Below are 16588 nucleotides of genomic sequence, written 5' to 3'. Positions count from 1 at the left end.
TTATCTGTAACACATAGTTCACAATGTTGGAATACTATTATTCCACATACTCCTTTCATGTTTTTTCTCATGCCCAGAATGCATGAGAAGGTCCTATTCACTGATCTCTGTCTTTATTATGACAGAAACTACCCATATGACAAAACTGATGAGATCAAAAACTTTCTGTAAGGAACCTGATCGTGAACCCCCATGAGCACTGTTCTGGAAAAAGCATGTTGGAGTATAGGCAATACTAAAGTTTTCTTCTATGGGTGCAGCATCACTTCCAAAATAATCTCCTTATTATCAAAGGAATACATTGTCAACATCGATAGGCATAAGATAGGTGTAAATATAAGGATACTTTGCACCATTGATAATGTATTCCTTTGGTAATAAAGAGATTTTGGTATCTAAAAATGTTGGCTGTAGCAATGATGCCACTCAGCATAAGAGGTATCAAATACGTTTTTTTTCAGCATCTTCATACTTTAGGAATATAATAAGTATAAGAAGAAGAATATGTTCCAACCTTCAAATGTAGTGACATTATGAAGAATTAATCTGGTTAGTATTTCTGATATTTATTTTAACACAGAATGTCAAACAAAAGGCCTTTGGTTCATTAAGGCCAGCTATCCACAATGTTTTCTCAGTTTAGCTGTATCAGGCAAAGCAATGGAAGAAGATGGAGTAATCCACCACCTCAAATACCAAAGTAATTGCGAGATATGAAGAAGGATAATTCACTAAGAGAATGCTTTGGCCAGGGCTGGCTCAGTGAGCAAGATTGAGAGATAAGCACATGGTCTTGAAGGTAAGAAGACAAGACAGGCATGAGCTGACACAATGTGAAAGTAAGTGCAATAATATGATCAGACACATCATGATTAAATCTGTTGGAATACTTCCCAGCATAGGTTCTAAAACTAGGCCTTAATTATGAAAATCTATGCTCGAGGTAATTTGGCAGCTCTTGTATTCAACTATTATTTCTTTCCCAACTGCATAATTTTATAGGTAAATTCAGAAGGCATATTTTCTTGCACAACTCTATATTACCTCACATCACCACTCCTCTCCCTCCAGCGTTGGTCAAGATGCCTCTGCCACAAGTTCAGAACAAAACTGGAACTTCTCTTAAGAACATTGTAAGCTGAATTGTGAAGAAGTGCAATAAGGCAATGTCAATGCAAAAGGGGGAGAAAGTGTCCCTCTGCTTCTTTTATACATGGTTGGTTATAAAGGCCACACAGTCAATTTAGACGATAATATACAATGAGGTAAAACTGCAAGGAAACAGCTTAAGGGTCAAAGAAAAACCATAAATTCAAAAGTAATAATTTCAAGACAACGACAACCTCTCGCTTGACATCAGCAAAGCTAAAGAGCTGAATGTTGACTTAAGGAAGGGGAAGGAGGACGAACATGCACCAGTCTGCATTGGGGGGATTGGCAGGGAGAGAGTCAGCAGCTTTAAATTCCTGGGTGTTAGCATATCAGATGACCTGCCCTGAACCCAGTAAAGTACATCGATGCAATCGTAAGGAAAGCGCGCCAACGTCTTTACTTTCTTCAAAGGTAAAGGAGGTTTGGCAAGTTTTTCATTTGCACCTGTGCACACATGTACTTCTGCATATGACAATAAACTCCACTTTGACTTTGATGTGACCAAGTATGACAGAGCAGTAGAACATAAATTTGTACCCATTAGACCCTACTGCTCTGTCACAGCTGAACATCAATATGTTAAATGAGAGATTTGCTCACTTTTGACCCTGTTGTGCACTGAGAAACAAGAAGGGACTTAAATGGAGAGAAGAACTTTGAACTTCAAGAATTAATTTTCATTCATTAATAAATTGTTTGACACCTTTGCTTCAGACTTGATAATACACTGGACAGATTGTGTTAGTTCCCCGTGTACAACCCAAGACTTTAAAGTTTCTGCAAATTAACACCATTAGGTGGCAGCAAAACTTCAACACATTATTGCAATTTGATTTTTCTCCCAGATGTAGAGTAAATCATCGAGCCATATTGGGCTGGATCAGGCCTGCTGTCCAGACGTACCATATATATAATCTGGGATGGATGTGTTGGTGAAACATTGCTGGGTTTCTGGATTGCGGAGGCACTGGTGAGGTGCAGCAAGGCTTTGGTGGGCTCTGGTGGTGAAGTACTGCCTAGAAAGCCCTGACAAGTGGACATAAGAGAAATCTGAGAGCATAGTTTGGCTTTATGTCTTAAACAATCAAACAATTTAACAGTCTTACCATTTCTCTGACAGGCCATTAACATTCAGCCCATTGTGTCTACAGGCTTGGCTTGCCTGTAGAAAGCAGAGGGTTGTGGTGGAGGGGGTGCATTCAGATTGGAGGGCTGTGACTCATGGTGTCCCACAAGGGTTGGTTCTGGGACCTCTACTTTTCGTGATATTTGTTAATGACTTTGATGAGAGGGTAGAAGGGTGGGTTAACAAGTTTGCAGACGACACGAAGGTCGGAGGTGTTGTGGATAGTGTGGAGGACTGTAGAAGATTGCAGAGGGATATTGATAGGATGCAGAGCTGGGCTGAGAAGTGGCAGATGGAGTTCAATCCGGAGAAGTGTGAGGTGGTACACTTTGGAAGGACAAACTCCAAGGCGGAGTACAAGGTTAATGGCAGGATTCTGGGTAGTGTGGAGGAGCAGAGGGATCTGGGGGTTCATATCCACAGATCACTGAAAGTTGCCTCGCAGGTGGATCGGGTAGTTAAGAAAGCTTATGGGATGTTAAGCTTTCATAAGTTGGGGGATCGAGTTTAAGAGCCGCGAGATAATGATACAGCTCTACAAAACTCTGGTTAGGCCACACTTGGAGTACTGTGTCCAGTTCTGGTCGCTTCATTATAGGAAGGATATGGAGGCGTGGGAAAGGGTGCAGTGGAGATTTACCAGGATGCTGCCTGGTTTGGAGAATATGGATTATGAGGAGAGACTAAGGGAGCTAGGGCTTTACTCTTTGGAGAGAAGGAGGATGAGGGGAGACATGATAGAGGTGTACAAGATATTAAGAGGAATAGATAGAGTAGACAGCCAGCACCTCTCTCTCAGGGCACCAATGCTCAATACAAGAGGGCACGGCTTTAATGGGTGGGAGGTTCAAGGGAGATATCAGAGGGAGGTTTTTCACCCACAGAGTGGTTGGTGCATGGAATGCACTGCCTGGGGTAGTGGTGGAGGCAGGTACTGTGGTCAAGTTCAAGAGGTTGTTAGGTAAGCATATGGAGGAATTTGAAATAGGGGGATATGTGGGAGGAAGGGGTTAGATAGTCTTAAGCGAGGTTTAAAGGTCGGCACAACATGGTGGACCGAAGGGCCTGTATTGTGCTGTATTGTTCCATTGTGTCCTTTCCAAGCCTGATCCCCCTCTTCCAATGCTGGTTACGTAGCCCTGTGGATCTCAGGTACAAATCTGAGTACTTTATAAATGTGATGAGAGTTTCTGCCACCCTGTCAAGCAGCAATTTCTATTCCACTATCACTATCTGGGCGAAACATGTTTTCTTCATCTCCCCTCTAATACTTCTACCAATGACTCTGTCCATGTCCTCTGGTTTTTGACCTCTCTGCAAATTGAAATGAGTCCTTCCAACTTACTCTATCTAGGCCCTGAACATTTTGTATACTTCCGTTATCTCCTCCCATCCCAGTAGTCTCATCTTCCAAAGAAAACAACCCCTCACAATGTTTCCATTTGGCTAAAAGTTTTCCAGTACTGCCAACGTTCTTCCAAATTTCCTCTGTACCTTCTCCAGTACAACCACATTTTGCCTGTAATCTGGTGACCAGAACAGTGCTCAGTGCTCAAACTCTGGCCTAACTAGTGTTGGATACAATTCTATCAAAGCTTCCCTGTTTTTTATATTGCAAGCCTTGGCTAATAAAGGAGAGGATCCAAATGTTTTAACTTTGTTATTGATGTATTCTGCTGTTGGTATGGATCAATGGACCTTCACTCATAATTTTACTTTTTTTTAACGAGTTTGCCATGTGGTCAAAAGCTTTCCAAAAATCCATTACATCAACCACACTGCCTCCTCGACTTTTCTTCTTACTTTCTCAAGAAATTCAACTGACTTTGCAGACATTACCTTCCCTTAAAAATACATGATACTTTGATTAATCTGTTCCTTTTGAAATGAAGTTTTATACCATCTGTCAGAATTGATTCTGATAATTTCTCTGAAACAAAGAATAACCTAACTGGGTCTTAGTTATTTCATTTATCCCATCCTCCCTTTTTAAGCAACAATAATCATTTATATTGTAGCGGCTAGCTACACACTACAAAATGAAGACACAGAGTCGCTGGTTTGCAATCAGAAGTCGAATGAACGACAGGGGCGCGCTGCGCCTTTAATATCCGAAAACTTCCCACACTACAGTTCCCGCGCTGACGTCATGTGCGGGTCACCTGACCTTCCTGCGTGCGGGCTTTCCTAGCCCGACGATGGGGAAGAAGGAGGGCCCCGCGCCATCTTGGATCGGGGCCTCCGACGACGTTTCGCGATGTCGGGAGCCGGTTCCATGCCGGTGCGGTGAGTCGCTACAATATCACAATTATTTTGAAGTTAAAGAAACATTGTTCACTATCTATTAACTCGTGGCTTTGTATCTAAAGATACAGATATGAAAATCATGAGATTTTGTTGCATTGATTATTTCTTGCGTGTGACGGTGAACAGTATGGATAATTCTAATTTGTATCCAATAGTTTCTTCTTTTCATTTGCAAAAGGTTGATGATCAAAGTCAGATGTAGAGATTATCCATGGTCATTGGCAATAATGCTGCCCTTAGTGTTACAGATTTCATTGATTTGTGGAAATGTTAAATTGCCAGCAAGAGCACTCTGCCAAATCTCCAAAATGAATCAACTCAGGAAAGTGTCCCAGACTCCCGTCAGGTTGGTGACACATGAACACATGTGGTAGGGGAGCTGAGTTTTTTCTCATGGTCTGCCAGTTGCTTCAAGTACCCCTGGCCAACAGCACAGGAAGAGCCAGCGACCAGTCACTGTTTGCCTAGAGGGCTATCTAGGACTATTCCAAGCAGATTGCTGCAGGGTGAAGGTGTGGGTCAAACCAACCGGGGTACATCAGATGACCATTGATCCCTTTTCAAATTTCTCACCAGTACCCCTCCCACACGTTATCTTCAAGGCAGCAACGACCAGTTGTGGACACAGCTCAGCACATCACAGAAACCAGCCTCCCCTCCATGGACTCTGTCTATACTTCTCATTGCCTCAGTAAAGCAGCCAACATAATCAAAGACCCCACCCATCCCAGACATTCTCCCTTCTCCCCCTCCCATCGGGCAGAAGATACAAAAGCCTGAAAGCATGTACCACCAGATTCAAGGACAGCTTCTATGCTACAGTTATAAGACTATTGAATGGCCCCCTAGTATGATGATAGACTCTTGACCTCACAATCTATCTCATTATGGCCTTGCACCTTATTGTCTGCTTGCATTGTACTTTCTCTGTAAATGTAACACTTTATTCTGCATTCTGTTATTGCTTTTCCCTTGTACTACCTCAAATGCACTTTTGTAATGAAATAATATGTATAGATGGTATGCAAAACAATGTTTTCACTGCAGTTCATTACATGTGACAATAATAAACCAATTTACCGTGGAGACCCATCTTCACAGGATGCATCACAGCAGACAGCAGTTCCATTAGCAGCAGCAGCCTTTGTAGTGTATGTCCAACCTGTAATAGTACTGATCATTTGTAAAATGAAGCTTGTCTCAACATTACAGGCATATCACAACCTTGCCCTATCAGAACGGTGCCTCTCTTTCTTTCAGCTTTATGCTGTAGCGCAAGGACCCAAGAAAAGTGTGCTGGGCTACTCCATCATTTGTCTATGAAGTTTATCTATGCATTTGCTTTTCACTTTCTGCATTTTTGATGTCACTTTTACCCGTAAGCTCTTGGAGCCTTGTTAAAGTTTACCCACAGATATTAGTATATGCAAAGTATGTCCCAATTATGCCCCTCTTCTATACCCTCCCTTTAAATTTCATTTGCATGCAGTTTTTTTACTCTAACCTGAATTCATTTATTCTGGTAATGGTTGGGAACTGGTGTATATCAAATACAGTAGTGCAATAGTTAAGTTAAGGACCAAGTTCCTCCAAAGCTCCACACACAGCTATGTATAGTTATAGACTGATGCTAGATTATGAATCACTGATTAGCACGTAATGACTTTTTAAGTTTGCTTTTTTCACTTTTGGGATATGGATGTCCCTAGGAAAGGCAATCCAAATATTTCCCCAGACCAAAATGATGTATCTCAGTTTCTTGGTCAAAAACTTAAGGCCATTAAAAGTCAGTCATGTTGGTGAGAGTCACATTTTGGCCAAAGCAGCTAAAGTCTGGCAAATTTCTTTTGCTCAAGGATAATGGTGAATGTAGGCTTTTTACAATATTCCATTAGCTTTATCATACTTCGTGACAGTTTTTCATTGATTTCAGCTTTTTATGCCCAGATTTCTTTTTAAAAAAAACTGAATCTGACCTCCTGTTCTCTAGATTCTAGTCCATTGATTAATTATTACTGTACCCTATCCAATTTCCACAATTTTGAAACCATTTAAAACTGAGTTACATTAACGAAATGACGATCTATTTTACTTCATTACTTCATCTTGGAAGGGGGAAACGTGAAGCAACATGTATAAGGTGTACAAGCTTGTCAGAGTAGATGCAGGGGTGAGGTTTCACCTGGCTGTGGTGTCTGGAACCTGGGCTCACAGCATCAAAATAAGTGGTTGCCCCTTCAGGATTTGGATGAGAAGAAATTTCTTCACCAAGAGGGTAATAAACTTTGGAGTTCTGTACTCAAGAGGGCCTTGGAGGCTCAGTTGCTGCATATATTCAAGATAGACACTAATAGATTTTCAAGTCAATGAAGGAATATGGTGTTAGGGCGGGAAACTGGCATTGAGGTAAAAGATCAGCCATAAGAGGCACATACTGCTGCTTCAATGTCTTACTTTTCTTTGAAATAAAATAAATCAGCCTTTTTATTTGTTTTTCATAACTGTTGATCTTACTTAATCAGTACATAATTTGTCCTTCTAATCTCTACTCATCCAATTGGAATTTGATGTGGGAAGAATTTGAGAACAGTGGATCAACCAATAGTGAAATTCTGATAAAGAGTCTTCAAACCAGAAACATTAACTCTGGTTCTCTTTCTCCAGATGCTGTCGGACCTGATGAGTGTTTCCAGCATTTTTTGTTTTTATCATTTATCATTTTGGGTCAATTATTTCAGAAAGATAATCCCTGATAAACCAGCAAGATAACAACATTTTCGTGATTCCAATCAAAATTATGATTGAAAACCCCGCAACCAGAGCTGCTTTTACCCTTTTCAATGTAAATCTGTGAGCATTCACATAGCATCTGTCCTGACCTCAGGAATTCTCAAAGCTATGTTTAAGTCGATGAACTACTTATGACGTGTAGTCACTATCTTCTATAAAGTAGTACAGCCATCATTTTGTACACAGGAAATACCCACAAAAAGCAGTAGTAATTGCCAGATAACATATCTCAATCATTTTAATTGAGGGATAAATAAGGGCCCTTAGTACAGAACAAATACTGAAACAAATTTATCAGACCAAACAATAAATACTTGTTCTATTGTTTCCATTTTAATCATTGTTTGATGTTCCTCCAGGTGGTTTTGCTCATTTCCAGATAGTAAGTACCACCACACTAGACAAAACTTAGGTTGTAACTTTCAGCTTTATTGCACGCACAGACTCGATTTCATATTAAAGAACAACATAAAAGGAGGCTATTTGGCCCATCAAATCTTTGCCAGCTCCTGGAATGCTCCCATCAATCTCATTCCCCCCTTTAGTTCCCTGTAACCCATTCTCTCACACATTGCCCATTTACCCGCTACCCTCAATTCTCCCACTATCCACCTGAACAAAGAGCAAATTATAGTAGCACTTTAACCTACTAACCAGCACATTTTTGCGATGTGGGAGGAAACTTGAGCACCTAGAGGAAACCCATGCAGTCACAGGGACAATGTGCAAACTCCACACAAACAGCAATGGATATCAGACTCAAACACGGGTTCTCGCGAGCTGTGATAGAGCTGAACTACTTGCAGTGTCATGACTCCAGCATCTGCAGAATCTCGTGTCTCCATGTTGCATGATAAATGAACCGTTTGCAGCATTAGTTATAAATGGACTTTGATTAATATTTTTTGAATGCCTGCACTGAAGTTGCCCTCACACCTAATGTGCCTCAGATACTTCTGCCCAAGGTGGACTCTCAAATTGCTATCCACAATAGTACCAAGGATATTAATATTATTTTCCTCCTACCCTGCCAATCATGTCTATTATTGTAAAATGACTCACAGGATGACACTACGAAAATAAGTGGAAAAGCGAGTCATGAGGAGGATCAGAAGGATATCGAAAGGTTGAGTGATTGGGCAAAAAGGCGGCAAATTGAGAATAATGTGAAGAAATGCAAATTAATCCCCTTGGGTAGGTGCAGTAGAAAAGCAGAATATCATTTAAATGGAGAGAGATTACAGAATGATGTGGTATGGAGGGATATGGGTGTCCTAATATATATGAAACAGAAATTTAGCATGCAAATACAGCAAGTAGTTGGGAAGGCAATTGGAATATTGGGCTTTATGGCAAGGGGGATAAATGCACAATGTGGAGAGGTGTACACAAGTAAAAATGTGGAAAAGGTTTGGAGCAGCAAGAGTTAGTTATTGAGTACAGTTCTGGCTTTATTTAAAGAGAAATATATTTGTGTTGGAGGAAGTTCAGAAAAGATTTATCGGGTTGACTCCTGGAACAAAGGGGTTCACCTCTGAGCAATGGACCTGGTACAAGGCAATGAGTCTGATCAGGTTTCAGATCTCTCGGTGGGAGAGCATTTTGGAGACAGTGACCATAACTTCTTGACCTTTACCATAGCCTTCAAGAGGGATAGGAGCAGACGACATGGGAAAGTATTTAATTGGGGGAGGGGGAATTATGACGTTATTAGGCAGGAACTTGGGAGCGTAAACTGGGAACAGATGTTCTTGGGGAAGTGCACAACGGAAACCTGGAGGTTGTTTAGGGAGCACTTGCATGGGGTTCTGGATAGGTTTGTCCCATTGAGGCAGGGTAAGGATGGTCGATTGAAGGAACCATGGTTGACAATAGATGTAGAATATCTTGTCAAGAGGAAGAAAGAAGCCCACCTAAGGTGAAGAAAGAAGCCCACCTAAGGTTAAGAAAGAAGGATCAGTCAGGGCTCTGGAGAATTACAAGGTAGCCAGGAGGGAGCTTAAGAATGGACTTTGGAGAGCTAGAAGGGGACATGAGAAGTCCTTGTCAAGTAGGATTACGGATTACAGAAAACCCCAAGGCGTTCTACACATATGTGAAGAATAGGAGGATAACTAGAGTGAGGGACAGGACAGATCGGGGATAAAAGAGGACTCATGTGCCTGGAATTGGAAGAGGTAGGGAAGATCCTTAATGAATACTTTGCTTCAGTATTCACCAGTGAGAGAGACCTTGATGTTTGTGAGGATGGCGTCCAACAGGCTGATATATTAAAGCATGTCAACGTGAAGAAAGAGGATTTGCTGGAAATATTGAAAAACATTAGGATAGATAAGTCACCGGGCCCAGACGGGATATATAATAAGGTTATTAAGGGAAGCGAGGGAAGAGATTGCTGTGCCTTTGGCAATGATCTTTGCATCCTAACTGGCCACAGGGGTAGTGCCAGATGATTGGAGGGTTGCAAATGTAGTTCCTTTGTTCAAGACAGGGAGTAGGGCTAACCCTGGGAGTTACAGACCAGTGAGGCTTACTTCAGTGGTGGGCAAATTACTGGAGAAGATTCTTAGAGACAGGATTTATGAGCATTTGGAGAAGCATAGGCTGATTAGGGACAGTCAGCGTGGCTTTGTGAGGGGCAGGTCATGCCTCACGAGCCTGATTGGATTCCTTGAGGATGTGACAAAGCACACTGATGAACTTAAAGCAGTGCATGTGGTGTACATGGATTTTAGTAAGAAGTTTGATAAGGTTCCTCATGGAAGGCTCATTGAGAAAGTCAAGAGGCATGGGATCCAGGGAAACTTAGCTGTGTAGATTCAGAATTGGCTCGCCCATAGAAGGTGGTTGTAGATGGAGCACATTTTGCCTGGAGGTCGGTGACCAGTGGTGTTCCACAGGGATCTGTTCTGAGACCCCTGCTCTTTGTGATTTTTATAAATGACTTGGATGAGGATGTGGAAGGGTAGGTTAGTAAGTTTGCAGATGACATGAAGGTTGCTGTAGGTTACAACAGGACATTGATAGCATGCCAAGCTGGGCTGAGAAGTGGCAAATGAAGTTCAACCTGGAAAAGTATGAAGTGATACACTTCGGAAGATCAAATTTGAAGGCAGGATACAAGGTTAATGGCAGGACTCTTAGCAGTGTGGAGAAACAGAGGGATCTTAAGGTCCACATCCACAGATCCCTCAAGGTTGCCACACAGGGTTGTTAAGGCGTGTTGGCCTTCATTAGTCGGGGGATTGAGTTCAAGAGCCACGAGGTAATATTGCAGCTCTGTAGAACTCTGGTTAGACCACACTGGGAGTATTGTGTTCAGTTCTGGTCACCTCATTATAGGAAGGATGTGGAAGCTTTAGATGGTGCAGAGGAGATTTACCAGGATGCTGCCCGGAATGGAGAGCATGTTTTATGAGGATAGGCTGAGTGAGCTAGGACTTTTTTCTTTGGAGCGAAGGAGGATAAGAGGTGACTTGATAGAGGTGTACAAGATGATGAGGCATAGATCAAGTGGACAGTCAGAGACTTCTTCCCAGGGCGAAAATGGCTAACATGAGGGGGCATAATTTTAAGGTGATTGGGGGAAGGTATAGGGGAGGTGTCAGAGGTAAGTTTTTTTACACAAAGAGTAGTAGGTGCATGGAACACACTGCCGGCAGAGGTGGTGGAGGCAGATACATTAGGGACACGTAAGAGATTCTTAGAGAGGCACATGAATGATAGAAAAATGCAGGGCTTTGTGGGAGGAAAGGGTTAGATGGATCTTTCTTTTCTTTCTTTTTCAATCTTTTTACTAATTTTCAAATTAATACAGATTAATATATATAACATCAATGATTATACATGTGATACGAGGAGATCGGGAGGACAATCATGACATATATAATCTAGACCTCACGGTCTCTTGGTAAACGAATATGATACAAAAAAAATCAAAAAGCGAAAGAAAAAGATTTATTGTATAATTAAAAAAAAGAGAACCCCCAAATCAAAAAATTATAAGTAATAAATCGAAACAAACTAAAAAAAAAGTTTCAAAAGAGAAAAAAAACTGGACTGATATTTCTTGATGAAAAAAGAGCATTATTATGTCGTGAACTCTGCTCCTCTAAATTCAAAGATTATTGAAAAGGGATCTATATCATATGAAAATATTGAATAAATGGACTCCAAACTTCCTCAAATTTAAGTGAAGAATCAACAATGCCACTCCTAATTTTTTCTAAGTTTAAACATGATATAGTTTGAGAAAACCATTGAAAAGTACTAGGAGGTATTGGATCCTTCCATTTAAGCAAAATGGATCACTTGGCCATTAATGTGACAAAGGCAATCATACGGCAAGCAGAAGCAGGTAAGTGGCCAGATTCCATCCTTGGTAACCCAAAAATTGCAGTGATAGGGTGAGGTTGTAAATCAATATTCAATGCGGTTGAAATAATGTCTTTCCAATATTTTTCCAAAAGAGGGCAGGACCAAAACAGATGTGTCAGGGAAGCCACCTCTGACTTACAACTGTCACATATAGGATTTATATGGTGACAAAAACGGGCTAGCTTATCCTTAAGACATATGGGTCCTGTGAACCACCTTAAACTGTATCAAAGAGTGTCTGGCACACATTGAAGATGTATTAACTAATTGAAGAATTTTCTTCCATGTCTCTGTGGGTAAAAGTATCTGGAGTTCTCTTTCCCATTCATTCTTAATTTTATCAAGTATCTCTGGACATCTTTTCATAATTAGATCATAAATTATTGCTATCAAGCCCTTATGATGGGGATTAAAACCTAAAATTTTTTCCATAACTTCAATTTTACATGGAGTCGGAAAAGAAGGTATAGTAACTTTTTAAAAATTTCTAATCTGTAAATATCGAAAAAAGTGTGATCAAGGCAAATTGTATTTATTAGACAACTGTTCAAAAGATTAAAAAATAGTTATCAATGAATGAATCACGGAAGCATGTTATTCCCATCATGTTCCATAAAGAAAAAGCTAAGTCAATTCTGGGTGGTAGAAAGAAAAAATTAGATTGAATGGGACTTGGTAAGTTAAATTTATTCAATCCAAAATATTTACGAAATCGAAACCATATTTGTATTGTATGTTTAACTATTGGGTTAGTCATATGTTTATTCAATTTAGTAAGTGCAAAAGTGAGTGAGGCTCCTAAAATAGAAACTAATGAAAATCCTTGCACTGATTCATACTCAAGGTATACCCATTTGGGACATTGAATTACATCTAAATCTTGTGCCCAAAAAATTAAATATCTGATATTAATTGCCCAGTAGTATAATCTAAAGTTAGGCAAAGCCATACCACCATCCTTTTTTAATTTTTGTAAATATTTCTTACTTAACCTTGGGTTTTTATTCTGCCAAATATATGAAAGAATTTTAGAATCAATAGTGTCAAAAAAAAGATTTTGGGATGAAAATTGGAATTGCCTGAAATAGATATGGTAATTTTGGTCAAATATTCATCTTAATCGCCTACCAATGATAAAGACAGTGGAGGCCACTTAGTAAATAATTGTTTAACGTGATCAATTAAAGGTAACAAGTTAACTTTAAACAAGTCCTTCTGCTTCTTGGTAATTTTAACACCCAAATACATAAAATAGTCAGTTACTAATCTAAATGGTAATTGCCTATAAATTGGGGTTTGCATATTTAATGAAAAAAGTTCACTCTTATTAAGATTTAATCTATAATCAGAAAAAAACACTAAACTGAGCAAGCAGTGATAATACTGCGAGGATAGATTCCTCTGGGTTAGAAATATAAAGTAAGAGGTCATCTGCATATAGAGATATCTTATGAATCCCCTGTCCACGAGTGATACCAAATATGTTAGAAGAATCCCAAATGCAATTGCCAAGGGTTCCAAAGCAATGTCAAATAATAAAGGACTTAGAGGGCAACCCTGTCTAGTACCTCGAAAAAGCCTGAACAAAGGGGATCTCTGATTATTAGTAAGTATTGAAGCCATAGGTGTGTAATAAATCAATTTGATTGCAGATATAAAATTGATATAAAATTTCTCCTGTATTAAATAAATATTCCCATTCAACTCTGTCAAATGCCTTTTCAGCATCTAATGAGATAACACATTATGGAATTTTAGATGAGGGGGTATATATAATATTAAATAACCTCCTATTATTAAAATGCAAATAATGATTCTGAATGAATCCTGTCCGGTCATCAGAGATAATTTGTGGAAGAACCTTTTCCAATCTGAAGGCCAATATTTTAGAATCCACATTTAACAGAGAAATGGGTCTATCAGATGCACATTCAGTGGGATCTTTATTCTTTTTAAGAATTAAAAAGATAGTTGCTTCATAAAAGGATTGTGGTAATTTACCCACTGTTAGGGCATCTTTAAAAATTTTTCCTAACGAGGGAGAAAGAAGATCAGAAAAGGATTTTAAAAATTTGACTGTATACCCATCAGGACCGGGTGTTTTACCCGAATTCATTGTAAAAATTGCTTTCTTTATTTCTTCCTCCAAAATGGGTGGGTCTAATATTGAACATTCATTTAATGATAATTTGGGAGTCTTCAAATCCCCTAAAAATTCATACATTAATGTAGGATCTTCGGGGGATTCTGATCGGTATAAATAAGTATAAAATTCTTGAAAAGATTTATTAATTTGTTCATGGTCCACCGTGTAATTACCATCTTGTTTACGTATTTTAATAATCTGATGTTTAGTTGAAACAGCTTTCAGTTGGTTGGCTAGCAATTTACCAGATTTGTCACCATGTATATAAAACTGACTTCTGGTTTTAAGTAATTGATTTTCAATTGGAGATGTTAATAATAAACTGTGTTGTAATTGAAGTTCTGTTCTCTTTTTATAGAGCTCCAAATTAGGAGCAGAGTATTTTTTATTGATTTCTTTAATCTTATCAGCTAATATACGTATTTCATTATTAGTTCGTTTTTTCAATCCAGCAGAATATGAAATAATTTGACCACGGATATATGCTTTAAAGTATCCAATATTATCCCACTTCTTCGGTAAAATTAGTTAAAAAGAAAAATGAAATCTGTTCTTTAATAGAATGGACAAAAGTCTAAATCTTGCAATAGAGAAGGATTGAATCGCCATTGTCTAACGCCAGAGGGTACATCTGCTAATTTAATTGATAATTTCAATGGCGCATGATCAGAAATGGCAATTGCATCATATTTACAGTCAATAATAAATGGAGCTAATCTAGCATCGGTAAAAAAAATCAATCCTCGAGTAATATGATAAACATGAGAAAAAAATGAAAATTCTTTATCATATGGGTGTAGAAATCTACAAACCATCTAGAATTCCGGAATCACTAAAAAGGAATTAATAAAGACAGCGGATTTGTTTGGAAGTGCAGGATTCGACACAGAGTCTGTCCCATCGGAGGTTTAAACAGCAATTGAAATCTCCACCCATAATCAACGTATATTCGTTTAAATTAGGAAAAGAGCAAATAAATGTTTAAAAAATTCAGGATGATCAAAGTTAGCTGCATAGACGTTAACCATAACAACTTTTTATTATGAAGTAAGCCAGTAATTAATAAAAATCTACCATTCGGGTCTGAAATTATCTCATGATGAACAAATGAAATTGAGTCTATAAAAATAGAGACTCCTTTCACCTTTGTTTGTGAATTAGAATGAAACTGTTGACCCTCTAAAATCTAAAAAAGCGTTCATTATCCTCTCTCCTAATATGGGTCTCCTGCACAAAAATAATCTGAGCATTCAGTCTATGAAAAACTTTAAAGATCTTCTTGCGCTTAAAGTTAGATGGATCTTAGGATAGGATAAAATGTTGGCACAACATCATGGCTGAAGGGCCTGTACTGTACTGTTCCATGTTCTATATGTTCCAGCAACTGAGCAGGTTAGGCCTGTTTTTTGTGTAGATGAATGAGTGATGATCCATATTGAAACATAAGATTCTGAAGAGGATTGACAGGGTGCATGCTGAGATGTTTCCACATGAAGGAATTTAAAACTGAGGGACATGGATATCAGAATAAGGGGTCATGCATTGAAAACAGAGGTAGAAGCAATTTCTTCTGCACCTACAAAAGCTGTAAAAACTGAACATGTTCAAGGCCCAGACAGGTAGATTTCTGGATGAGAGGACATCACAGTTTATGGGGTACAAGGAGGAAAGCTGAGTTGAGGATAAGGTCAGATCAACATGATAATAGCAGGCACAAGGGACTATATGGCCTATTCTTGCTCCAATTTCTTACCTTCTATATCTGACCCATAGGGTAGTTGCTGCACAGAGAAGTCACAAACATCCTGTGAACCTCGAGACCCAGAACAGCAGAATACTTGCCATAATCTAAACACCTCTCTGGGGGAAAAAAACCAGAAGATGCTGGAATCGCTCAGCAGGTCAGGCAGCATCTGTGGAAAGGGAAACAGAGTTAATGTTTCAGGTCAAAGACCTTCATCAGAATGGGAAAACTAACTTGCTTTTTCTCTTCTTTCGCTCAACCTATCCTCATAAAACATGCCCTCCAATCAAGCAGCATCCTGGTAAATCTCCTCTTCACCCTCTAAGGTTCTGAAGAGTGTTGGGGAGGGATGAATAGGACACAGGGAATATCTCCAATAGGGTGAGGAGGGTTGCCATGGGAAGGGGCTGTTCATTCATGAGAGAGAGGAGAGGGGGGGGAGAGAGAGAGAGAGCAAATGCAAACACAGGTACTTGTAGAAGCTGTGAAAGTAATGCCTAGCAGGTAGTGGTGGAGAGGGGGGAAAAAAAAGAGTCAATATTATAGATACAGGACCCACAGCAGAACTGGCCATTTCTGTGGTCAGGAGGCTGCTGCAGATTCAGCTAAAGACTTGGTACCAGTAACACATTTCACCCATTCTTGATGCAGAAATCAGGTACTGAGTTTTTACCCTGCAACCAAAGCAGGGATCATCAAAAAAACATGCAAAATATGACACCCTTGCTTTAAAAGATGGGTATTTTGGTTTCCCCCTCAGAGTGCACTGAAAGGCAAATCAGACAGTTGGAGAAAACAGCTGTCTGCAGAATTTGCAGCTACCGTGTCATTTGTGCACTGCTGTCTGGGGAGTGGGTCATGGACGCTCCATGGCGGCTGCACCGAGAGCATAAAGATTCTTTGGAGTTGGAGTAAAATGTGGGAGAAGAACTGAAACAATGGACTG

The 16588-nt window shown here is 39.6% G+C and overlaps 1 long non-coding RNA gene across 1 annotated transcript; it reads right to left on the bottom strand.

Moving 5' to 3' along the window:
* Positions 1 to 4380: 4380 nt before the first annotated feature.
* On the bottom strand, positions 4381 to 15808 carry LOC127578228 (uncharacterized). Its single transcript, XR_007957494.1, has 3 exons — positions 15652 to 15808; positions 5666 to 5747; positions 4381 to 4572 (listed from the first exon to the last, which is right to left on the bottom strand). It is a non-coding gene; the product is annotated as an uncharacterized LOC127578228 (long non-coding RNA).
* Between the last annotated feature and the right edge of the window lie 780 nt (positions 15809 to 16588).

This window comes from Pristis pectinata, chromosome 15 (genome assembly GCF_009764475.1).
Source record: "Pristis pectinata isolate sPriPec2 chromosome 15, sPriPec2.1.pri, whole genome shotgun sequence".
Taxonomy (NCBI): Eukaryota; Metazoa; Chordata; class Chondrichthyes; order Rhinopristiformes; family Pristidae; genus Pristis; species Pristis pectinata.
The sequence above is the reverse complement of the archived record's forward strand: the minus strand, read 5'-3'. Positions and strand labels throughout refer to the sequence as shown.